Source organism: Hylobates moloch, unplaced genomic scaffold, assembly GCF_009828535.3.
Source record: "Hylobates moloch isolate HMO894 unplaced genomic scaffold, HMol_V3 SCAFFOLD_10, whole genome shotgun sequence".
In the NCBI taxonomy this organism is placed as follows: Eukaryota; Metazoa; Chordata; class Mammalia; order Primates; family Hylobatidae; genus Hylobates; species Hylobates moloch.
Window position 1 is genome coordinate 72352839 of NW_026652285.1, and position 25452 is coordinate 72378290.

Below are 25452 nucleotides of genomic sequence, written 5' to 3' on the forward strand. Positions count from 1 at the left end.
AAAAGGCTATGCTGTAGCAGGCTAGTAATAACAGACTTTAATCCTTTTAAAGCGTGCTGTGTGATGGGATATTGGCATTGAGCGGGGTAAGGGTGATTAGGTTTTAATGGGATGGTAAGGGGTGCAGGATTGGTCGCTAAGGAAGGAATAGAGGTGTCTTATACTTGTGGGTTAAGATGGGGAGATACAAGGGGAGGATGTGAAGGAGGCTTTGAACTGGGGGGAAAAGGCAGCAATGAGGTGTGGCTGTAGCCCAGGAATAGTCAGGGAAGCAGATAATTTAGTTAAAGTGTCTCGGCCTAATAAGGGAACTGGGCAGGTGGGGATAATTAAAAAGGAGTGCTTAAAAGAGTGTTGTCCAAGTTGGCTTTAAGAGCTTTAGAAGCCTGGCCGTCAATACTTACAATGGTTACGGAGGCAAGGGAAACAGGCCCTTGAAAAGAAGGTAATGTGGACTGGGTAGCTTCCATATTGATTAAGAAGGGGACGGACTTACCTTCCACTATGAGAGTTACCTGAAGCTCGGCGTCCGTGATGGTTTAGGGGGCTTCCGAGGTGATCCGGCAGTGTCAGTCTTCAGCCGCTAAGCCGAGAAGATCTGGGAAGGAGTCAGTCAGAGAGCCTTGGGCCAGAGTTCCAGGGGCTCTGGGAGTGGCTGCCAGGTGAGTTGAACAGTCTGATTTTCAGTGGGATCCTACATAGATGGGACGGGGCTTAGGAGGAATCCTGGGCTGCAGGCATTCCTTGTCCCAGTGGCCAGATATCTGGCACTTGCAGCAAGCTTCTGGGGGAGGAGGTTCTGGAGGAACGCCTGGCTGCTGCGGTTCAGGCGTTTGGAAGTTTTTGTGTGCTGGAGATGTGGCTGCGGTTTGTCTCATAGTGGAGGCAAGGAATTGAACTTTTTTCTATTATTGTACACCTTGAAGGTGAGGTTAATTAAGTCCTGTTGTGGAGTTTCAGGGCCGGAATTTAATTTTTGGAGCTTTATTTAAAGTCGGGAGCCGACTGGGTAATAAAATGTATATTGAGAATAAAACAGCCTTTTGACCTTTTAGGGTCTAGGGCTGTAAAGCATCTCAGGGTTGCTGCCAAACGAGACATGAACTGGGCTGTGTTTTTCATATTTGATGAAAAAGAGCCTAAATGCTAACTGATTTCGGAGAGGTTGGATAAAGAAAGAGGAGCATTAACCTTGACTATGCCTTTAGCTCCAGCCACCTTTTTAAGAGGAAATTGCTAGGCAGGTGGGGGAGGGCTAGTCACAGAACCAAACTGTAAGCCGGACCAGGTGTGAGGAGGGGAGGTGATAGAAGGATTATAGGGTGGAGGAGCGGAGGCTGAAGAAGAATTGGGATTTAGCTCGGCCTGGTGACCAGCAGCCTGGGGAGGAGGGGAGAGGTCAGATGGGTCTGTAGAAAAGGAAGACTGGAAAGACTCAGCGATGCTTGCTGTTGGAACTGAGGGGACAGGTGGGAGGGAAAGAAGGAGGATTTGGGAGGAATCGCATTGGGAACAGAGACTAGGGAGAAAACAATGTGTAAAAGAATGCCTGGACGTCAGGCACCTCAGACCATTTGCCTATTTTATGACAAGAATTATCTAGATCTTATAGGATGGAAAAATCGAAAGTGCTGTTTTCTGGCTGTCTGGAACCACTGTGGAGTTCATATTGGGGTCAAGCGGCATTGTAGAAGAAAACAAGATGTTTAGGTTTTAGGTCAGGTGTGAGTTGAAGAGGTTTTAAGTTCTTGAGAACAGAGGCTAAGGGAGAAGAAGGAGGAATGAGGAGGGAAGGTTGCCCATAGTGAAGGAAGCAAGCCCAGAGAAAAGAGAGCATAGAGACATGGAGGGAAGGGGTTCAGGGGTTCTTACCTTCCAGAAAAGTGGGAAAGGGGTCGGGGTGCAGAGATAAGGGGTTGGGGTGCAGAGATAAGAGGTCGGGGCACAGAGATAAGGGGTTGGGGTGCAGAGATAAGAGGTCGGGGTGCGGAAATAAGGGATTGAGACGCAGAGATAAGAGGTCGGAGTGCAGAAATAAGGGATCAGGGCACAGAGATAAGAGGTTGGGGCGTGGAAATAAGGGATTGGGGTGCAGAGATAAGAGGTTGGGGCATGAAATAAGGGATCAGGGTGCAGAGATAAGAGGTCGGGGTGCAGAAATAAGGGATTAGGGAGTTCTTGCCCCCTAGAAAGCGGTACTTGCCACTAAGGGTGAAGGAGAAGGGGTTGGGGGGTTCTTGCCTCCCAGAAAAAGCAGAGAAAGGGTAGAGACACGGAGAGAAGGAGTTGGGGGATTCTTGCCCCCCAGAAAAGCGATACTTGCCACTAAGGGTGAAGGACCAAGGCAGGCGTCCCCGTGTGGTCAGACACCTCTGAAACGTGGGTGAGTAATCAGGCAGGTGTCTCCACGTGATTAAACACCAAGGGAAGACTCTTCCCAAGTCCGTGACTGGCGCCAGAGTTTTGGGTCCACGGATAAAATGCATCTCCTGTCTGTACCAGAAAAGGAAAGGAACCGAAATTAAGAGAAGGGAGAGATTGAAGGGTGGCACCAAGATTGAAAGGAGAAAGTGGTTGAGGGATAGTGAGAGAGGCTGGAGAAGAGAGTAAGAAGAGGCCGCTTACCCGATTTAAAATTGGTGAGATGTTCCTTGGGCTGGTGGGTCTGAGGACCCGAGGTCTTGGTGGATCTTTTTCATGGAGCAAAGAGCAGGAGGACAGGGGACTGATCTCCCAAGGGAGGTCCCCTGTCCCATGTCACGGCACCAAATTTCACGCACGTCCGTGTAAAGAGACCAACAAACAGGCTTTGTGTGAGCAACAAGGCTGTTTATTTCACCTGGGTGCAGGCGGGCTGAGTCTGAAAAGAGAGTCAGCGAAGGGAGATAGGGGTGGGGCTGTTTTATAAGATTTGGGTAGGTAAAGGAAAATTACAGTCAAAGGGGGGTTCTCTGGCAGGCAGGAGTGGGGGTCACAAGGTGCTCAGTAGGGGAGCTTTTGAGCCAGGATGAGCCAGGAGAAGGAATTTCACAAGATAATGTCATCAGTTAAGGCAAGAACAGGCCATTTTCATTTCTTTTGTGGTGGAATGTCATCAGTTAAGGCAGGAACCGGCCATCTGGATGTGTATGTGCAGGTCACAGGGGATATGATGGCTTAGCTTGGGCTCAGAGGCCTGACACTTTGTGTCTGGCTTTTTTTCCCTTAGGATAATGTTTTTGAGGTTCATCCAAGCCGTCACATGTATCAGTACTTCATTTATTTTTATGGTTGAATAATATTTTATTTTCTTTTATAAAACCAATGATACTATATTTAAATTAAATTTTTTAAATGAGCCTAGAGTTTAAAAGACAGTTTCTTAGGTGAAATTAAGTGATTTAGAAAGGAAAGAGAAAATAACAGAGGTAGTATAGTAGAACAAGCTTCTAGTTGGCAATATATAGCTAACTTATGGATGAATAATATTTTCTGTTGTGTGTATATACCACAGTTTATTTATTCATTCATCCAAGTGCTGTTTCTACTATTATGAATAGTGCTTCCGTCAACGTAGGTGTACATGTACTTGTTTGAGTACCTGTTTTCAATTCCTTCATTTGATTGTCTTTCGTCAATTTATGGTACTGTATTCTTTTAGTCAGTCGAGTTTAAAAACTGCATGGCACGTAGTAGGTGCTAAATATATGTTGGTTGAATGGATTTATTAAATTAATGTGAATTAGTTATCATTCTCTTCTTTCCCCTTTACCTCTTCTGTCTAATCACGTTAACTCAATTATAGACTTAACTCTGCCACAAACTGTGTAACATTGGGCAAAACACAACTATATGCTTAGTTTTATATGCTTAGTCTTCTGTAGACCTCTATAGGCCCTCTACATACTCAGTCTTCTGTAAAATGACTTTCTTGAACCACAAACATAAAGTCAAAGACAACCTGGGAAATACATCTTCACTTACAACAGAGGGCAAATATGAATTGCTCTTTGGAATTGATAAGCAACCTAGAGAAAAATCAGCGGTCAGTTTACGTTAAGAGAAATTAAAATGACCCTCAAGCATATGAAAATATGTTCAAATATACATATAAAAGTCATGCAAATTAAAACTATGCTAAGATATTTTTTCTCACCTATTGCCTCATTGTGTTGGTGAGGCTGTGGATAAATAAGTTTTTTCATACTCTGCTTCTGCGATAGTTATCTAAATTGCAAATGCATATACCCTTTGACCAGGCAATTCCATTTCTGGTAATTTATCCTAAAAATAAGCCTGCACAAGTGAAAAGTGATATATATAGAAGGTTTTTTATGGCAGCAATATTTACAAAAACAAGGTTAGAAGCAACCCAAATGCCCATCAAAAGGAATCTGGTTTAAAAGATATGGTACATTTATACAATGGAAAACTAGGGAACTGTGAAAAGAATGACGATGGTGTCTATTAAAATGAAAATACCTTCAAGATGTATTGTTAAGTGAATAAGAGATGGATTAAAAATAAGAGTATGTAAAATTAAGACTATAAATTGGTAAGAAAATTAAAAAATTAAACAAGGCCAGGTGTCATGGCTTACACCTGTAATCCCAGTACTTTGGGAGGCCAAAACAGGAGGATTGCTTGAAGCCAGGAGTTTGAGACCAGTCTGGGCAACAAAACAAGACCCTGTCTCTACAAAAAAAAAAAAAAAAAACAGAAATAAAAAACACCAAAAAGGTTAAGAATATAAAAACTTTCTAAAAACATATAAGAAACTAATAAAATAATTTATCCAGAGTGAGGGTAGAGGAAGGAATGATGCAGACTAGAGCAGAGGTAGAAGAAAGCTTTTATTATGTACCTCTTTATATTATTTTTTGAACCATCTGAATGCATTTTATGCAAAAATTTTAAGGTAAAAGTAAATTATTTTTAGAATGATGGCAGCAAAAAGGTTAATAGAAATAGACGTGTTTGAGCAAGACTGGGAAATGGCAGAAAATTCCAAGGGAAAGAGATAGACATAAAGTAACTGCAAGTTTACAAAGGATATAATGCCATAGGCAACAAGCACCAGACAAATTAGTGCAAAGAAAAGTAATTAAACTGTGCAGCAACATTTAAACAGCTGAAGCATAAGTAAAATATTAGCACAGGAGAAGAGGCAGTAGAAGAATTAGATTTTATGTTTAACACATTAAAATGAAAAGATTTTAATTAAAGCTGTTATTTAAAGCTGCAAAAATATTTTAAATGAAGAATATATATTGTAAATCACCTCCATTCTTTATATATTCTCGACCTCTACTTCAGTCTTTCTATAAAACCAACACATATACATTCCATCCATGTCAAGAAAAGTCATTTTTTATCTTGGTGACTTACATGGTGCAACATATGTATGAAAACAACTTTAGATCTAGGATTTGACTGTGTTATGTAAATGAACTAATATTGTTAAAGTGACAGTAGAACTCCCATAATCTTGTCTGAAGGTAACAGACTGCCATGTATCAAATATTGTCATTGTTTTTCTTCAACTCTTTTTGTTATATAGGTAAGACATGTTCATTGTAGCAAAAAAAAATTGGGTTTTGTGCCATTACTCATACCTTTTGCTTTAGTTAGTTAAACATTTTCAGTGGGTACTGCTAGGCATCTCTGTGGCTGTATCCACTCATTAGTCCATTTTAAAGCAATTTAATAAGTGCCCATTCTACCACAAGCTATGTAGCAAATGGGTATCTGAAGAGTAAGCAAGTAGTGATAGTTTATGAGTTTTTGACTGTTGGTATTCTTCCAAAAGAAGGCACCAAAGACATTTGTGATGCCCACATTACTTAGAAATGTAGGAAAATCTTAATATTTGAAACTCTTATGTCCTAGAATCTTAAGAAACCTCTGCATTGAGATTGTGATGTTAGGCAGCTCTTGCAGTTGACTTCAACGCTAGCTAGGCTACTTTCTCCAAGCAGTGAGAAAGTCCTAAAGAGTCTTGCTTCATTTTATTCCAACTTCTGTGGTTTTTAAACCAGCATTGTTTGTCTTCTTCCATGTATGTAGAAACTATCTCTAAACCTATCCTCTCATTTTCCAGTTTAGAAGGTGCTTTCGAATATTTAGGATCTTATTAGTTACTTTCAAATTAGTATTCCAATCAAAACGAGTTGAAATAAAAACCTGTCTGTCCTTTAACACTTTGATTATAGTTTATGGACTTCTATTTACATGGGTAAAATGTATAGTCACTAGGAATAACATGTCAACACATCTTGATTGAAATCGCCACTTTGAATTTTTCTAACATGTTTCTAGTATGAAAAGAAAACTTCATTTAGCTTCATAGTAGCTTCATAGCAGTTGGAATAGTTGTATATTATGTGTTTTCTGTATAAATAAACTGAGCTATAATTTGAAAAAGTTCTTCAAGGTCACCTTGTCACTTGCAGAGTGACAAATTATCCTGATTTTCTGATTCTCATCTTAGTGTTCCTGATACTGCTGCACTGGGAGAAAATTTACATACTTTCCTAAAGCTTACTTTCTCAGACTTCTTGTTCTTCTGGCCATGAGTAATTCTCAGATCCAGTTTTCCTGTCAAACCTTCAAAGAAGTACTGAAGGGTTTCTTTCTCATAGGTCAGATTCAGGATTTGAACCCAAAGCTTCTTTCTTTAAATCCAGTGTTTTTTCTTTATCATACCTCTCAAACACAGTAGAGCAGCCTTGAAGATTTTGTTTTAAAATCTACATGGCTGTGGAATTTTGTTTTAAATATGATTGTGTTTCCTACAATCATCTTCATTTTCTAATCATCTTCATCTCTTCTCTGACTCCCATTTTTACCAAGTCATGAAAATACAAGCATCTGCTTTCCATGAATAGATCAGAGATCTCACAAGCCTAGATTCCCATGGAAACCAATCAAAAACTAAAAAGAAAACAAAGAGTATATATTGAATTTCCATGAAACCTACAGCTTGTTTTTCATTAGGCTCATGCTGGTTTCTTTTAAACTCTGGGCACAGGGCCAGTGAATATTTTTATGGCTGGTAAAAAGGGACTTCAAATCCATTTACTTTCATTTAACCTTTTAAAAATTAATTTTGTATATAACATCAATTCTAAAGAAAATTTGAGCATTAATTTTCTAATTACCTTATGTCATAGGGCCATTATTTGTTTACATAATTTCCTCTTCTTGTTTTTTCTCTTACCCATAGTTTATGACTCATAAAAGGATGAGAGGGAATCAGGACGATTATTATTCCTATAGTGTGAATATTGTCAACTATTGGGCACGACATTTTTCCTATGACCAATCATAGGACCAGTAAAGGAGGTCTCTTTGTACCTCCTTTAGCTGTTAAGCTTTTACAAGGTGCAAATGATCATTTACAAATATGACAACAGATTATAACTAAAATGCCAAAGTGAAGGGGATTAAGAGAACCAGGGAGGGGATGGCTGGGGAGGACAGGTTGTAATTTTAAATTAAGCATTCAAAGTAGTATTCATTGAGATGGTGACATTTGAAGCAAGACTTAAAGGAGGTGAGAAAGTTAGCCATGTGAACACCTGAGGGAAGAGCATTCATTCCAGGCAGAAGGAACAGTCAAAACAAAGGCCTTCAGATGGGAGCATGCCTAGAATTTTTGCAAAATAACAAGAAAATTTGTAAAAATTAGTCTTCATGCCTTTAATCCCAGCACTTTGGGAGACGAAGGTGGGAGGATCACTTGAGCCCAGGAGTTTGAGACCAGCCTGGTCAACATAGGGAGACTCCATCTCTACAAAAAAAATTTAAAAAATTGGCCAGGCTTGGTGGTGCATGCCTGTGGTCCTAGCCACTCCGAGGGCTGAGATGGGAGTATCACTTGAGCCCAGGAGGTTGAGGCTGCAGTAAGCCATGATCACACCACTGCATTCCAGCCTGGACAACAGAGTGAGACCCTGTCTAAAAAAATAATATATATATACCTTATAATTAATGAGCAAAAGGAAAGCACTAAGAGATGAAGAAAGAGAAAGAATGGTGGCCTGATTCTGTAGGGTCTTATAGGCCATTGTCAAGAATATGTTTTCACTCTGAATGAGATGAGGAGGGATTGAGGAAAGGAGTGACATGGTCTGACTTATGTATTTATAAAAGAATCATTCTGGCCAAGTGAGGACATTTTCCTCCAGTTTTAGTACTATCTATTCCTTCACCCATTCCTCATATAATATGCTTTCAAGTCTCCTCATCCTGATCATTTTCACCAGATAAGCACATATTTGTCTAAATTCCCTTGAAAATCTGATACCTACAACAGAATACAATGCCAGTCTGATGGGCTGAGTGTTACATGACTATCACTGTTGACATTTTAGCAACAAAATACAGTTGATTCATATTTAAGATTTTTCAAATAAAAACTCTAAATCTGCTTTATACTTACAACTGCCTAAACTACATCCTATATTAATATGGCCGTGGTTTTTGGACCCAAGTGCAGCATCTTATTGTATCCATATTTTGAACTTTCCCAGACATACTTAGGTAAAATTGACCATTGTATCCTTTGTTCCTCCAGTACCTTGTGTACTCAAACACTGTTATACCACCTTTTACACTGAAATATATTTATTTGTTTACACATTTTATTTCTCCACAGATGATGAACATCTTAATATGTAAGAGTGTCTTAGTCATCTTTTTTATTTCCAATGTCTAGTAGTACTTAACGACATTCAATCAATGCTTGCTGAATTGAATTGGGTTCATCATGTAACCTACCCAGGTCCTCTTGATTCTTGAGTCAGCCATTCAGTATAGTTGTCATCTCTCCCACTTATGAGTCACCAAGATTCTCATCCTAATCTTTGATATTAAAATAGATCCTGCTTATAGAAAACCTTAATCATTGAAACACTAGTACTAAAATAAACTTCACTAATTTAAAAAGTTGTTTTATTCATTTATTATACTTGTCTAAATTATGTCGTCAGTATTAACTCAGCCTCTTGAAAAATTTTATATAATGTATCAGAATCCACTTGGTCACCATTCCAATTCTGATGGGTATGTCATTCATTTATTCATTTATTCATTTGTTCAACAGATAAATTTTTAGTATTTAATATGTATCAGGCACTACACTATATCTCAAAGTATTTTAAATTCAACCTATGTCTAAATGTGTGGTCTTTCAGATTTTATAATAGTAAAATTAACATTTCACCAATATAACTACTCATTTTCAAGCAATTTATTAGACGTATACTCATAGTTTATCTTAAACAATTACAGATTTCAGAAAACATGGTTTGGGTCCTTTTATTCAAGTCTTTCCTGTCACTTTGTCAGTCATCGCTTTTCAAGCCATTTTCTTTTAAGGAATTTGGCTAAAATATTAGACTGTACTTTGAAGTAATGACTGTAAACTTCATGTATGTAACTTTGGTTATTTCAATGTTGTACAGATTGTAAACTAATTGTGTGTGTGTGTGTGTGTGTGTACAGGTGCACACAGATGCATGCTTTAAATTGTTATTTAATTGGATTGTAATGCTTACACATATTATAAAATGTTAAAGATACCAAGAAGGTTTGCAGTGAAGACTATGGGTGTAAGGAAAACTTTCTATCTGCAAGTCAAAATATAGAAGTGATAGGAAAAAAACTAATAAATATGGCTACATAGTGATAAGAAAGACTTTTTCTTTCCAGAAAATGTGGCAAGCAAAGTTAAAAAAAAAAGACAAATTGGAAACAATATTGCAAATTATATCATTATCAAAGGTTTAATACTCTCATATATAAGGTGGAGAAGAAAAAGACCAATGATCCTATAAAAATGAGCAAGAGTATATCTAGATAGTTCACAGAAAAGGAAATGGCCCTTCAATGTATGAAAATATGCTCAATATTGTTCATCATAAAAGAAATACAAATTAAAATCACAAAGAGATAACATGCTTCATGTCTCAGATTGGCAAAACTCCAAAAGTTTGACAACATGTTCTCATGGCAAAACTGTAGGGAAATGAGCATTCACATATTCCTGAAGGAAATGGAAATGGTTTCCTTAGCCTGTTTTGTGTTGCAATAACAGAATACCACAGACTGGGTAATTTATAAGGAAGGAAATTTATTTCTCCCAATTCTGGAGACTGGGAAGTCCAATATCAAGTTATCAGCATCTGCTGAGGGACTTCAAGCTGTGTCATTCCACAGTGGAAAGCAGAAGGACAAAAGAGGGCAAGAACAAGTGAGGGAAAAGGGGGACCAAACTCACTTTTATCAGGAACCCACTCCCATGAAAACAGCAGTAATCCATTTATAAGGGCAGAGCCCCAATGGCCTAATCACCTGTTAGGGATCCCACCTCGATACTGTCATAACGACGATTAAATTTTAACATGAATTTTGGAGGGACATTCAAACCATAGCATTGGTACAACACTTATGGAGGGAAACATAACAATATCCAGCAAAATTAACAAGAATATGCATTTACCTTTGATCTGTCACTTCTGGGAATCTATACATATGTGGTAAAAATAAGAAATGTATACACAAGATTATTTAATTGCAGCATTATTTGTAGTAGAGAAAGCTTGAAAGCAAATGCAGTTTTTTGTTTTTGTTTTTTTTTTTTTGAGACAGGATCTCACTCTGTTAGCCAGACTGGAGTGCAGTGGCACAATCATGGCTCACTGCAACCTCGACCGTTTTGGGCTTAGTGAATCCTCCTACCTCAGGCTCCTGAGTAGCTGGGATTACAGGTGTGTGCCACCACAACCAGCTAATTTTTTTTTATTTTTATTTTTTTTTTCTGTAGAGATGGGGTTTCACCAAGTTGCCCAGGCTAGTCTCAAACTTGGGCTCAAGCCATCTGCCCTCTTTAGCCTCCCAAAGTGCTGGGATTACAGGTGTGTCTACCGTGCCCTGCCTGCAAATGTACTTTTAGAAAGCTGGCTACATAAAGAAGAGTATATTCACACAATGGAATGCTAGGCATCTGTAGGAAGTAATGAGAAATGTTTTTATATAACATTATAAAATGATCTGGAATGAAAAAAGCAAGCACAGAATATTGTGTATGATATTCTCTATTTTATATATAACTATGAAGTGGCCTCCAGGTTTATTGCTAAGAGAAAAAAGTAAGGTGCTAAAGAGTATGTGTAACCTTTTTTCCAGGAAAGAGGAGAAAAATATTTTCTTATATTTTTAAAAGATAGAAGAATAAATGAAAAATGAATAAAGGCTCTTACCTAAAGGGAGAAGGAGATAATGTAGAGGACACAGGGATCGAAGCTAGTCTTATCTGAGTATATCTTGTTCTATAGTTTTGATTTTGGAGCTTCGTAAATTATTTCCTTAATTATAAAAATTTAAGTGTCTACAGTCTGGGTGCAGTGGCTCATGCCTATAATCCCAGCACTTTGGAAGGTCAAGGTGGGCGGATCACTTTAGGTCAGGATTTCAAGACCAGCCTGGCCAACATGGTGAAACCCCATCTCTACTAAAAATACAAAAATTAGCAGCCAGGCCTGGTGGCACAGTAATCCTAGCTACTCGGGAGGCTGAGGCACAAGAATCACTTGAACCCGGGAGGCAGAGGTTGCAGAGAGCCGATAGTGCCATTGCACTCCAGCCTGGGTGACAGAGTGAGACTCCATCTCAAAAAAAAAAAAAAAAAAAAGAGCGGTCCTTAAAGATTGATAGCCAAATAAAACAAAGACACCTGTGTATTAAGTTGGTAGCTTAACTGCAGAGAGAATTATTCAAGTGACTTTATTATTTTTTATTTTTATTTTTTATATTTTGAGATGGAGTCTTGCTCTGTCACCCAGGCTGGAGTGTAGTGGTACAATCTTGGCTCACTGCAACCTCCACCTCCCGGGATCAAGTGATTCTCCTGCCTGCACCTCCCTAGTAGCTGGGATTACAGGCATGCACCACCACCCCCAGCTAATTTTTTGTATTTTTAGTAGACATGGGGTTTTACCATGTTGGCCAGGCTGGTCTCAAACTCCTGACCTCAAGTGATCCACCCGCCTTGGCCTCCCAAAGTGCTGGGATTATAGGCGTCAGCCACTGCGCCCAGCCCAAATGACTTTAAAACACAGTAAATTTGACTCTGCAGTCCTAGTAGGATACATCCTAAGGACAAAGAGAGCTACAAAGAAATCCTAAAATGTGTTCAGTAAACATACTGTTAGTAATAATACTGTTACTGTTATTTTGACACAACACAAATAAAGGGATCACTATGTAAAGGTAAGATGAAGCAAGTGAATATGTCAATTTCATTAGTAACCAAGATTATCAGTATAAGAAGTATACAAATATAAACTTTTGATATTATGTGTCTGCTAAAAATTTATATTTCTGAATTTCATAGCACTAGCTACTGACAAAGCCTAGAAGTAATGACTAGCCCCATGAAGGATCACCTCCATCACCCAGATTGTGTCTCTCAATACCACTAAAAGGAACCAGAACTCCTTAGAGAAGTGGCTGCTTAGAAATTGGGACAACTAATATATGAAATGAGCCTGGCTCATCTGGTCATGCTGAATGGCAAGGTATCTAACAAAGCCTACTGGAGTCATGTCAAAGGGCCACAGAAGCCATGTTGAAGGAGCTTCCAAAGATGGACAATTTGAGTAGCAAAAAGACAGTTACTTCAATGGAAACAAACATGTTAAAACTCTGTGAGTTAGGAATACTTTTTTTTTTTTTTTGAGACAGGGTCTCACTCTGTCTCCCAGTCTGGAGTGCAGTGGTGCAATCTCGGCCCACTGCTACCTCCATCTCCTGGGTTCAAGCAATTCTGCAGCCTAAGCCTCCCAAGTAGCTGGGGTTAAAAGCATAAGCCACTGCACCTGGCTATTTTTTTTTTGTATTTTTAGTAGAAATGGGGTTTTGCCATATTGCCCAGAGTGGTCTCTAACTCCTGGCCTCAAGTGATCCACCTGCCTCAGCCTCCCAAGGTGCTAGTGTATTTAAAATACAGTTGTTTTTATGTGTTTCAGTTTAACTTCCCCTCCTTCCCATCCTTATTGATTTAACTTTTTCAGAAGTTGAAACTACATGAAAAGGTAGGTTTACAAGTCTCAGTCACTCCCATGTCCTGTCTGTCTCATTTTCCCTGTCTTTTGAAGACAATCAACTATATTGATTTCTGGTTTACCCTTCATATGTTTCATATATGTATGTTTCCTTGTTTCCTCTTTTTCTTCTAATATATGCTCTTTTGTGCTTCAGATAGTATTAAGATTTTTAAACCGGATAAAAGAAGAAAAAAGCAGTAAAAGTTTACATGTTCCTTGACTCTAGATTCTGTGACTAGAAATGTACCTTATAAACCACTCAAACTAATATATATGTATATATACATATATATAGGGATATTCATTCATCGTTTATAATGGCAAAATACAGGTAAATTAATCATTCATTGTTAAATATAATCTATTTTTCATACAGTGGAATGCTTTTTAGCCACTTTAAAAAATTTAATTAATCTATATGTACTGTCATGGAAGGATCTCCAGGGTATACTGTTAACTGAAAAAAACGCTAGCTGCAGAAGAATATGTATAGTAGAAACCTGTTTTTATAAATAAATAATTTCAAAAATAACCACAGTTATACATATATATCATATGCATTGCAAAACTCACACTGTTGCCCAGGCTGGAGTGCGGTGGCGCGGTCTCGGCTCACTGCAAGCTCCACCTCCTGAGTTCACGCCATTCTCCTGCCTCAGCCTCCCAAGTAGCTGAGACTACAGGTGCCCGTCACCACGCCTGGCTAAGTTTTTTGTATTTTTAGTAGAGATTGGGTTTCACTGTGTTAGCCAGGATGTTCTCAATCTCCTGACCTCGTAATCCGCCTGCCTCGGCCTCCCAAAGTGCTGGGATTATAGCATGAGCCACCATGCCTGGCCAAGAAATAGTAGAAATGTCTTATAGTGGTATTATGAGAAAACTCATGGTTTAAATTATAGGAAAACATTTTCACAAGAGGCATGCATTATTTTTGTCTGAAAAAAGTTCAAAAACAGACTTCTTAAAAATTCTAAATTTTATTTTGAGCCAGACTTTCTGCCATCCTTTAATGGCGACAATTCCTTGCAATTCCTGCAGTTCCTTACATGTTTTATTTTTTTTGGAATTTAAGCGAGTTTCAGATCTTTGGCTTCAAAGAGGGGACTAAATCCTGTTTTCCTTCATTTCCCAAATCATTTTTCATTATCTCCTATAACAAAATGCTACCTTTTCTGACAGTTTTATAGTCTCCTTTTAAATGTTTCTAATGCAGAAGAAGCTTACTTGTTCTTACCTCCCATTTGTTAAATGTATTTTCATATCTCTTAGTATTTCTTAACATGGTATATATCACAGAACATTTGTCACTCAATAAGGGCATAGCATATCCAATTTTTCATTCCAGTTTTTATTATTCTGCCATCTGTATTGCTTTTATTTGGGAAGTTTCCTATTTGTAAAGAATGATAGATTTTCTTTCCTCTTAGTAGATCTATCTTGTTTATATTCTCATATTTAGTGAAGACCTCACAGGATATATTTTAGCTGATCCAAGGGAATCCTATTATCTCTTTTCTGTACCATAAATATTGCATTCCATTCTTAAAATATTGATTTGATTGGTAATGCAAAAAGCTTTAGTACTCCAGAAAAAAATCTTTATATTTTCATTTATAACTTTCAATGACAGCAGAGTTCTTATTACACTTCAATTCTCTAAGTATATTGAATAAAGAGTAGAGACTTGTTCTTGGAGTTGGACCTATATTGATTCTAGTCCCTGCTCATTTATTTATTAGCTCTGTGACATTTATCTCTTTAATTCTGAGTTTCCTCATCTGAAAAATGAGAATAATAATGATACCTATATTATCACATTCCTATGAGAATGAAATGAACTGGTGCCCACAAACTTCTTATTTAACTCAGTGCCTGGCACCAAAATAGTGCCCAATGAATATTAACTATTATAATTATCATCTAGCCCATACTCTGGACTAAATACTGTCGGGAATACGGTAAACAAAGTTAACTCTAATGGAGTAGATGAGCTGTATTTATGCTATAGTTTGAATATTTGTCCCCTCCAAATCTGGTGTTGAAATTTGATCCCCAGTAGTTGGAAGAGGGGCCTAATGGGAGTTGTTTGGGTCATGGGGGCAGATTCCTCATGAATGGCTTGGTGCCAGAGGTAATGAGTGAATTCTTGCTCTATTAGTTCATGTGATAGCTGGTTGTTTAGAAGAGCCTGGCATCCTTCCCCGCTCTCTCTCTCTCTCTTGCCTGCTCTCTCGCCATGTGACATAGCTGCTGTTCCTTCACCATCCCCCATGATTAGAAGCTTCCTGAGGTCCTTATTAGAAGCAGATACTGGCACCGTGCATTTAGTAGAGCCTGAAGAACCATAAGCCAAATAAGCCTGTTTTTTAAATAAATTGCCCAGCCTCAGGTATTCCTTTATAAAAATACAAATGGACTAAGACAATCTACAAAAAATTCAAGTATAAAGTAGAATGTATATGTGCTAGAGAAGAATACAAACAAAATGGTATGGAAAGATAGAGGAAGGGAATATTCAATGAGAAGTTTTAGGGAAGGTTTCATGAAGGAGAGAGAATTTGAACTAGATATTGAAAAATCAGAATTAATTTTCAAAGGCTTGGAGATAAATAGTATATTCTGCAGAGATAACCAAGTAAATGACATACAGATAGTCAGTGGCCCAGAGTGGCTCTACTAGCTACATCCTTTTATGTTGATAGGTTTTTTACTTTTTTTCAGAGAAAATTATATCCAGCATTTTTAATCTTTGGACTAGTAACACCAGGTAGACACAAAGCTATTCCTGGAACATTGCTTTATTATAGGTAGGAATTCCATAACCAATTACCTCCTATTTGCTAGAACAGACTAACACAAATACATAAAAAATACAGACTAAACTATAATAGAAGGCAGTTTTCTCTGGTGTTCATAGCCCCTCTCTTCTACTAATTTAAAATATCTTCATCACTGAGGATGCCTCCTATTAAAATATTATATGTGAGTTATACTAATAACTATGAAATTACCAGGTGTCTCTGCTTGAGTAGTTGGAAATAATTTTTTTGCCTCATAACTCTGGAGCCTTCTCAGAAAGTGTAGCTAAAGGTTTATTCATCAAAATCCTCTTCTAATGAATCGACTCTGATGATTCTGCTGTTGTCAGAATGGATGTTCTAGGAGGATGTCATCACACTTGACCATAATGAAAATGCTGCCGTGGACCATCTCCCCAAACTATGTGTCCTCAGTATTGTGGGAGGAACCTACTTCATGATTTCTAACCAGGGTAGCCTCTAGAAGTACAAATGATTGCTGTAAAATTATGAACAGAGCAGCATCAGGCTTTGCTTTGATGTATCTTGTGAAGCCTTTGCTACTTCCAAATGAAGATGGTCAAGAGAACATTGAAACAATGCCCTTCTGGGAGCTCATTCAGCAAGCATATTCTGAGGGCATATTCTGTCCCACTCTCTATGCATGGAGGATTCTTGTGGTGAGGAAGACGTTCTTCATTGGTTTTAAAGAGCTCACCATTTAGCACAGTCAGCCACTGAGACAGGACTGCTAGATAACTACACAGGTTATGCATTGCACCATTTGTACACCTCGTACAACCCTATGAGGTAGCCCTCAGAGTTCAAAAGGAATGCATCTGTATCTTGAATACAGAGTGATATATATAATGACAAGAAATCCTGGATGTCTAATTGACTGTCTTCCCAAACAGCATAGCAGATTACCTTTTTAGTCTCATCATTTATGTGCAGATTATGAAACACACACATTTATTAGTCAATAGAGTCCCTTCCTGCATTTATACATTCTCCCTAGAGCTCAGTTGTTCTACTTCACTTCCATAAGGCTGACTTGCAAGTCTGAATTTATAGTTGTGCTCTTTTTCCTAAATTTAGTTCAGTTATCTCCCTCTATAATTTACATTTAAATATCCCACTGTAACCTAACACATAGCTTCCTTTGTTAATTTCCCCATTGTTATGAAGAAAAGTATTATTCCTCAGTAATTTGGGCTCAAAATATTACCCTAATCTTTGACTCCTTCTGACTTCCTCAGTCCCAAGACACATCAAATTCTATTGATCAAAATTAGCCAGGCATGGTGGTGGGCACCTGTAATCCCAGCTACTCAGGAGGCTGAGGCAGGAGAATCGCTTGAACCCGGGAGGCGGAGGTTGCAGTGAGCTGAGATCACACCACTACACTCCAGCCTGGGTGACAGAGTAAGACTCTGTCTCAAAAAAAAAAAAAAAAGCTCTGTTGATCTTGTTTGTCAGTCATCCCACATTTATTCTTTTCTTCCCATTCCCTCTACTACCATTTAGTCTAGGCAGTTGTCTTCTTATGACAAAAATTTCATAAATTGGCTGGGCATGGTGGCTCACACCTGCAATCCCAGCACTTTGGGAGGCCGAGTTGGGCGGATCACCTGCAATAAGGAGTTTGAGACCAGTCTGGCCAACATGGTGAAACTCTATCTGTACCAAAAATACAAAAATTAGCTGGGTGTGGTGGCGGGCACCTGTAGTCCCAGCTATTCGGGAGACTGAGGCAAGATAATCGCTTAAACTCAGGAGACGGAGGTTGCAGTGAGCCGAGATCGCACCACTGCACTCTGGCCCAGCCTGGATGACAGAGCGAGGCTTCCATCTCAAAAAAAAAAAAAAAACCTCATAAATTGAGTGTTGTGCTCCAAAAGAATTTGAATATGATCTACTTTAATTTTGTCAGTCTGCCAGAAGTGGGCCTTATAATTCATTCCTTAGGAGAACTCACAAAAGGTAGGAAATTGAGGAAATTTGGGTGTCAGGAAGGTTTTGAAGTTAGTTTACAAAGAACATAATTGGAGCCCCAGTGACTAAGACCATAATGCTGTCGAGTGGCTGGCCGGATGGATGGATGGATGGATGGATGGGTGGATGAATATCAATTTTCTAGACCTTGGGGCACAAGGTTAGGATTGGATTGCAGGAGCAAGACAGAAATCTGGTCAGGCTTCACTTATGTTGATTTAACTCTTGCTAATCACTAATGAGTTAGACTTAAATCTTGCCTTGATTAGAGTCAAGGTAAGCCCCAAAACGGAAGGAAAGAGAGCATACCCTACAGATAGAGAACTTCAACTGGGAAAATTGGAAGGTCACAAGGACCCCAGAAGATAATTATCAATCCCATTCATTGTTTGTCAACTAAAAAAACTTCAAACTAAAACCTCCAGAGTAATAAACAGTTAGACTTCCTGCAAGGAGCATCTCACACAGAAGACAGAGCCTGGAAGAAAAGGCTGGGAACTGACATGAGGCACCATGTGGGCCACAAAAAGGAGCCGGAAATAATAGACTAAATGGTATAATAATAAGTAACGGGCTGGTAGCACAATCAACTAGAGTTCAGAAATGCAGTCTATACTCTAGCTGATTTCCTTTCCTGAAATATTTCATATTTGCTTGGGTGGCTCTATAGTCATTTGGGTCCATCATGGAAATTTGTATCATTAATACACATTTTCTGTTAATACGAATAACATAAAAGTGGCTTAGATGACAAGCACATCTATTATTTTACACATCAAGCAGTCTTACATAACAAGAGTTAATATCCAGGGTTGATTAACTCTGGCTCAATGATATTAGCAAGGACCTGGGTTTTTAAATCTTTATTCTCTGCCGTAATCAGGATGTTGGCTTATACTCTTAGGCTAGCTTTCCGTGGAGTTAATTTCAAGGTAGCTGCCTAAATTTCAGACATTGCATACAGGCCACAATATCTAGAAGCAGAAAAATCAAATACCCATATCTTGTTTATCTTTTGAACATGGAAAATCTTCTCAGAAGCCCGGTGGCAGATGCTCTTTCCATTCCTTTGATTCCCAGGCCTAATCCTATCCCTTGGCAAGGAAAATGAAAACTTCCTGATTGCTCTGTCATTCAAAGTCACCTTGGCGGGCACCAGTAATCCCAGCTACTCAGGAGGCTGAGGCAGAGAATTGCTTGAACCTGGGAGGCGGAGGTTGCAGTGAGCCGAGATCATGCCACTGCACTCCAGCCTGGGTGACAGAGCAAGACTCTGTCTTAAAAAAAAAAAAGGTCACCTTCTGAGTTTGGCAAGGACCCAGCCTTCTCTGAAAGGACATATCTACTTAAAAGGAGACCAACTAATATCAGGGTTCTGTTGGCCTAGAAGCCTAGAAGAGGATGAGCATATATATTAGCCAGGCAATCCATGGTGTCAGCCACAATGTCTGTTGGACACTTACAGAGCCTTGTGAACCTAACTACTTTCAAAAGCAATGGCCATAGGCTGTAGGACACCTTCATGGAATTCCATCTAGTGGCATTGCCCTTTAGCTCTAGGCTACAAGAAAACCAGCTCTACAGACTCTTTCTTGCCACTGGGGTGACCCTAACTTTTACCCTACGTTGATGTTGTATTCTTTTTTTTTTTTTTTTTTTTTTTTTAGCAAATGTGGATATTTCCTCCCAAATGCTCCCAGATGAGGAAACAGTCAAATCACTTAGCTGTTCCAGTAACAAACGCAGGCACCACCTCACATGTTGTTACCCCACAAACTTAATTGAGAAGTGTAGTGATAAAAAGCAATGATCTAGTCTCTGAATTCAGAATTTAAAAAGCAATGATCTGAAAATTGAAAGAATTAATTTAATAACAGATATTTATTGAGCACCTGCTAACCATAACGTACTGCTCTATATATGTGGAATATAGCAGTGAACAAAACAAAACAAAAATCCCTGACTTCAAGGATCTTACATTTTGTTGGTGGGAAACAAACCAATAAACAAGCGAATACATTTTTAAAGTATATATTATGTCAGATGGGGATACATGCTATGGAAAAAAAATAAGACAGGTGAGGGTGATAGGGAATGTAGGGGTTTGCAAATATAAATAGGGTGATCAGGGTAGACCTCACTTAAGAAAGTAATATTTAAGCCAATACTTAAAGATTATGAAGGAACAAACCTTTCTGGGAGAGAATATGCCAAGTGCAAGGTCTAGAAATGGGCACATGCTTCGTTATTTACAAGAAACAGCAAGGAGGCCACTGTGGCTCTAGTCAAGTAAGGACAAGTTCAGAGATCACAGAAGGCCTGTATGCTATTTAATGATTCTACCTTTACACTGCACAAGAGGGTACGGTTATTGAAGTGTTTGAGCACAGAAAATATGATCTAGCTTATATTTTGAAAGGTTCATTCTAACTGCTGTGTTGAGGATAGACTGTCAAAGGATGAAAGCAGAAGAGAGACTAATTAGGAAGCTGAGAGTTGATGTTGGCTTGGACCAGAGTGGTAGTGGCAGAGGTGGTTAGAAGTCCAATTTTATTTTTTTCTAATTTATTTATTTTAATTTTAATTGACAAAAATTGTATGTATTTATGTGTACAACATGATGTTTTGAAATATGTATACATTGTGGATTGGCTAAATTAATTATGAAGTAGTACATATGTTAATTATGTATAACTACCTCATTTATACATGGTGTCAACACTTAAAATCCACTCTCTTAGCAATTTTCAAGCATATAATACATTATTAACTCTAGTCACCGTGTCGTAGCCAGTATTAAATATATCTTGAATTTTCTGCAAATTATAGATGTGAAAGGAAGAGTCAAAGACTTTGACACTAAGTTTTTTTTAAGCCTCATTTTAAAAAATGTTTTCTTAAGGAGAACTTCAAACATATTCAAAAATAGAATAGTAAAATGACCCTCCATATATCATCACTCAGCTTCAGTAATTACCAGATCATGCTAATCTTATTTCCTGTATTCCTTCATTAACTTCTCCCCTTCCCATGTTAAAGCAAATCTCAGATATTGCAGTGATATCATTATATCAATATGTATTTCTAAGAGGAAATGACCTTTTAAAATATAATCATGATAATACTTTTCAAAAAATGTAATAAGAATCACTTAATATCATAGTATCATAAAATAGCCCATTGATGTTCAAATTACCATTGTCTCATAAATGTCATAAATGTTTTTGTTTATTTACACGTTTGAATTGGATTCCAAATAAGAGCTATATATTGTGATTGGCTGATATGTCAAGTCTTTTTTAATCTATAGATTCACCCTCCATCTCTCTTTGTTTCTTTTGGCTTTTTCTTTCTTTTTTTTTTTTTTTTTTTTTTTTACAACTTTTTGGCTATTGTGGCTTAACCCCTGCCCTAACTTGATGTCTTAGTCTAGACTGACTGCCTCAGTAAGATGATTCTCCCTTCAGGTGTGATAAACCTATTCCTCAGTCCTATGTATTTCCTGTAAATTAACTGTTGTATCTAAAGACTTGATCTTATTATTGTTCAATTTTTTTTCTTTTTTTAAATTTCACATTTTTATGGGTATTTAGTAGGTATATGTATTTATGGGGCACATGTAATGTTTTGATACAGGCATACAATGTGTCATAGTCATATCAGGGTAAGTGGGGTATTTATCACCTCAAGCATTTATCATTTTTTTTGTTAGAATTACAGTTCAATTTTTGGCAAACTGTTTTATTATTATGGTACATTCATTCTTAGGAGGGACATAATGTTTCACTGTGTCTATTTTTATGATGTTAACAATTATGATGCTCGGTGCCTAGAGCCCATTGTTCATTAGGAGTTGCAAAATGATGATACTTTAATTCTACCATCTATCCTACGGTTATTAGCTGGAATAATTCATTAAAGAGAAATTTCCCCTTATCTACTATTAGATTACTCAGTGGTACAGTTCATATAGGAAAGGAAGGATGAATGCTTGATTCTCCCTCTTTATTTACCAATTTTCAAAATAATGAATTGGTTTCCTGGCATCCTCCTAGGATAATCAATTCATTTTTTTTTCATTTTTAGTATCATTATGAACAAGGCCTATAATTTTTTAGTATCATTTTAACATATTTGCTGTATCAATCCATTGAAGTTATTATCCTTAATTAGTATTCAGATTACTCTATTTTTGGCCTGTGGGAGGCCTGTCAAGTAGACTTCTGGATCCATTTGACATGAGCCTAGTATTTGACAGCTTACTTGCTATCTGCTATGTCCAAATATTCCAGATTCATTTCTATATTTTTTGTTTCAGACCTGGAATCAGCTATTTCTCCAATAGCTTTACTTTTAGTAGGAAAAAGTATTTGGAGAACACAATCTAGGATCTAGGGTTCTCACTGCTACCAGATTGGTGATTGTTTCTAGGCTTTTATAGTGGACAGAGCTTGGGGATTTTTTTAAGCAATGAAAATATTATTTCATCACTTCCTATTCTAATTCTGGGCTAAAAGGTTTTAAACTTAACCTCTTCTTACATCTCTACTCCTTCTGCTCACCCAGTCAAGAATGATAGAATATCACATTGTCTAGATGAAAAACCTGAGACTCAAGAACTTGAGTACTTTGTCATTAAGTGGCAGAACCAGGGTTCAAATATGTATCTGTTTGACTCCAAAGTCTGTGCTTAAAGTCATCTTTAGAAAATTTGTGTTTAGCCAGAGCTCCTTTGGGAAGCCTAGGTAGGATGATGGGTTGAGCCCAGGAGTTCAAGACCAGCCCTGGCAACATAGCAAGACCCCATCTCTACAAACAACAACAACAAAACAAAACAAAAACTAGCCAGGCATGGTGGCACATGCCTGTAGTCCCAGCTACTCAAGAAGCTGAGGTGGAAGGACCACTTGAGCCTGGGAGGTCAGGGCTGCTGGGAGCCATGCTCCCACCACTGTACTCCAGCCTGGGCAACAGAATGAGACCCTGTCTAAGAAAAAAAAGAAGCCACAGATCCTTTGCTACAAGGCATAGCATTTTTAACAGAACTGCCAGGTAGAGAATTCAATTCAACTAACATGCATTGAGCACCTATTAATATTTTTATACAAAGTCCTGTTCACCTGTATGATACTGGTATCTATAAACAAATTTGATTTGTTGATTTATCTATAAATCTAGATTTGTCCAGAATGCAACCACTTTTCTCAACATTCCCTTTACCACCACTTTGGTCCTAGCCACCATCATGTTGGATTAGATTATTGTAGTAACCTTGCTTGGATAATTATAATAGTGTCCTAATTGGTCTCCTGATTTCTGCTCTTGCCCCCTGCAGTCTATGCCCAACATATCAACCAGAATGATCCTTTAAAACTTGTCACTCCTCTGCTCCAGACCCCCTAAAGGATTTTCCAGTTGAGCGCAGTGGCTTACACCAGCACTTTGGGAAACCAAGTCAGGCAGATCATTTGAGGTTAGGAGTTCAAAACCAGCCTGGCCAACATGGCAAAACCCCGTCTCTACTAAAAATACAAAATTTACCCAGATATGGTGGTGCATGCCTGTAGTCCCAGCTACACCAGAGGCTGGGGCACAAGAATCACTTGAACCTGGGAGTTGGAGTTTGCAGTGAGCCAAGATCACTGCACTCCAGCCTGGGTGGCAGAGGGAGACTCTATCTCAAAAATAAATAAATAAAATAAGATTTTCCATCTCAGAGTAAAAGACTAAGTATTTCCTGTGACCTATCAAGCCTTTTATTTCATGTTCTGAATTCTGTTGTTTGTATGACCTTATTTCTAATCTTCCACATATTTCCTCCACATACACCACTCTGACCTCAGTGCTGTTCCTCTAGTAGATGAGTCAAGCTGTCACCACAGGTTTTTGCGTTTGTTCTTCCCTCTCCTAGGAATGCTGTTCCAGTAGGAATCTCTGTGTTGAACTCCCTTGTTTTCATCAGTTTCTTATTCAAATCACTGTCTCAGTGAACCCTTTTCTGGCAATCCTATCTAATACCTGCCTCACCTCACACATTGTATTCTCCCTACTCTGCTTTATGTCTTTTCTTAGCACTTAACACTATCTAAAATACTATATATTTTACTTATTTATCTTGCTTATTGTCTTTTGCCCCACTATAATATAAACTTCATGAAGCTGGGGATTTATTTTTGGTCTGTTTATTCACTAATTTATCCCTATTGCCTAGAACTAGTAGTTGGTGCTCAAAAAATATTTGTTGAATGAATGAGTGTACTTCTAAAGTTATAGCTTTAATAATTCTCCCAGGTGATCCAGGATTTCTTACATGATGCCTATATTTTGGGCAAAAAACATACTATGAGATTCCAGTTGTTTAATATTAGAATATTTTTAAAGGAAGAATAATCCTGTTTTGCTATCTTTCTTTTTCTCATAACAATCCTTCCTCCCCACACCAGCGACTCCTGCTTGTACTTCATAGCATATTACCTCTCTTGGGACTAGATATTTCTTTCTCTTTTCTTTATTTTTTTTTCTTCTCGTTAAATAGCCACAGACTGTCCATTTGAGCTGACTCTTGCTGGAAAGTGAGTCAGTGCAGCCTAGTGGAGAGCAGAGGCCGGAGCATTTGCATCTCCAGAATGTTTGTATTGACAAATGGCAGTCAGTTATTGACATTTTTGTCCCTTGGTGATACTTCAATTGGCTTATCTTTGCTGGTCAAATGCCTTAATTGTTCTGGCCTTTAATTCAGTCAAAGTTGGAGCTACAGCAGAGAGGAAAGAGAAGGAGCCAGACTAACAGAACATCAAGCTTGAGCTGGGAGGCTGCTGGCAACGATCAGCCTGTCATAATGTTATGATTTGTTCATTTTTATACCATTTATTAGCCTTTACTTGTTGTGCCATTTGGCCTCCAGGGCAGATAAAGTGCTGTCTAATTTGGTAGGTTTGCTTCTGTCAGAGCAGCCTCGACAGGGAAGGTGTTAGCTGCAGTGACAAATAATCAATAGCTGTCGTTGTCATGAGGAACGTGAGCAGTTGGGCCTTTCATCTGGAGGATTAGAGGTCTAATTGGATTGAGAATAGGGAGGGTGGGCTGTTGGGTAACCCTGTCAGCCTTGTGAAGCTGTCAAATGTCGGCCTTATTCATGGTGAAGGGAATAAGGAACCTTGTGCTTTCAGAACTGAGGAGAAAGGCATGTGAAAGCCCTTTATACAAAGGAATAGATCCTGAAGTTGATTCAGCTAACATGTGCTCCCTTTTAAACTTAATTAAATATCCCTTTAGATAATAAATCTATGGAACTTTAAATGATATTTTTAAGGTTGAATGTGTAATATACACACACATTCACACATAACGCTATACAAATCCAGGTTGGTTCTTTTGTCTTTGGTGATGCCAGAAGATAAACCACTTGAATGGAGGTGAAAAATGAAACTTTATGAGAGAAATTGCATAAGTTGTCATCTCATTGTTAGAATTTACAAGTGATAAGCATTTTTAATACTATTAATAGAAAAAATAAGTGAGACATTAAAAGGATAGATTAGTTAATAATGAAATATGGATATGTGACAGTT

The 25452-nt window shown here is 38.2% G+C and overlaps 1 protein-coding gene across 8 annotated transcripts in view; it reads left to right on the forward strand.

Moving 5' to 3' along the window:
- The window catches only part of INVS (inversin), a 216004-nt gene that overhangs the window by 46260 nt on the left and 144292 nt on the right, over positions 1-25452 (forward strand). Inside the window, exon 1 of one of the 8 annotated variants that reach the window (XM_058444712.1) lies at positions 605-662. The exons of the other annotated variants lie outside the window; for them this stretch is intronic. The gene's annotated coding sequence lies outside the window, so the exon portion shown is untranslated. Of the gene's footprint in view, positions 1-604; positions 663-25452 lie in introns of those variants that run through there. 8 annotated transcript variants of the gene reach the window in all.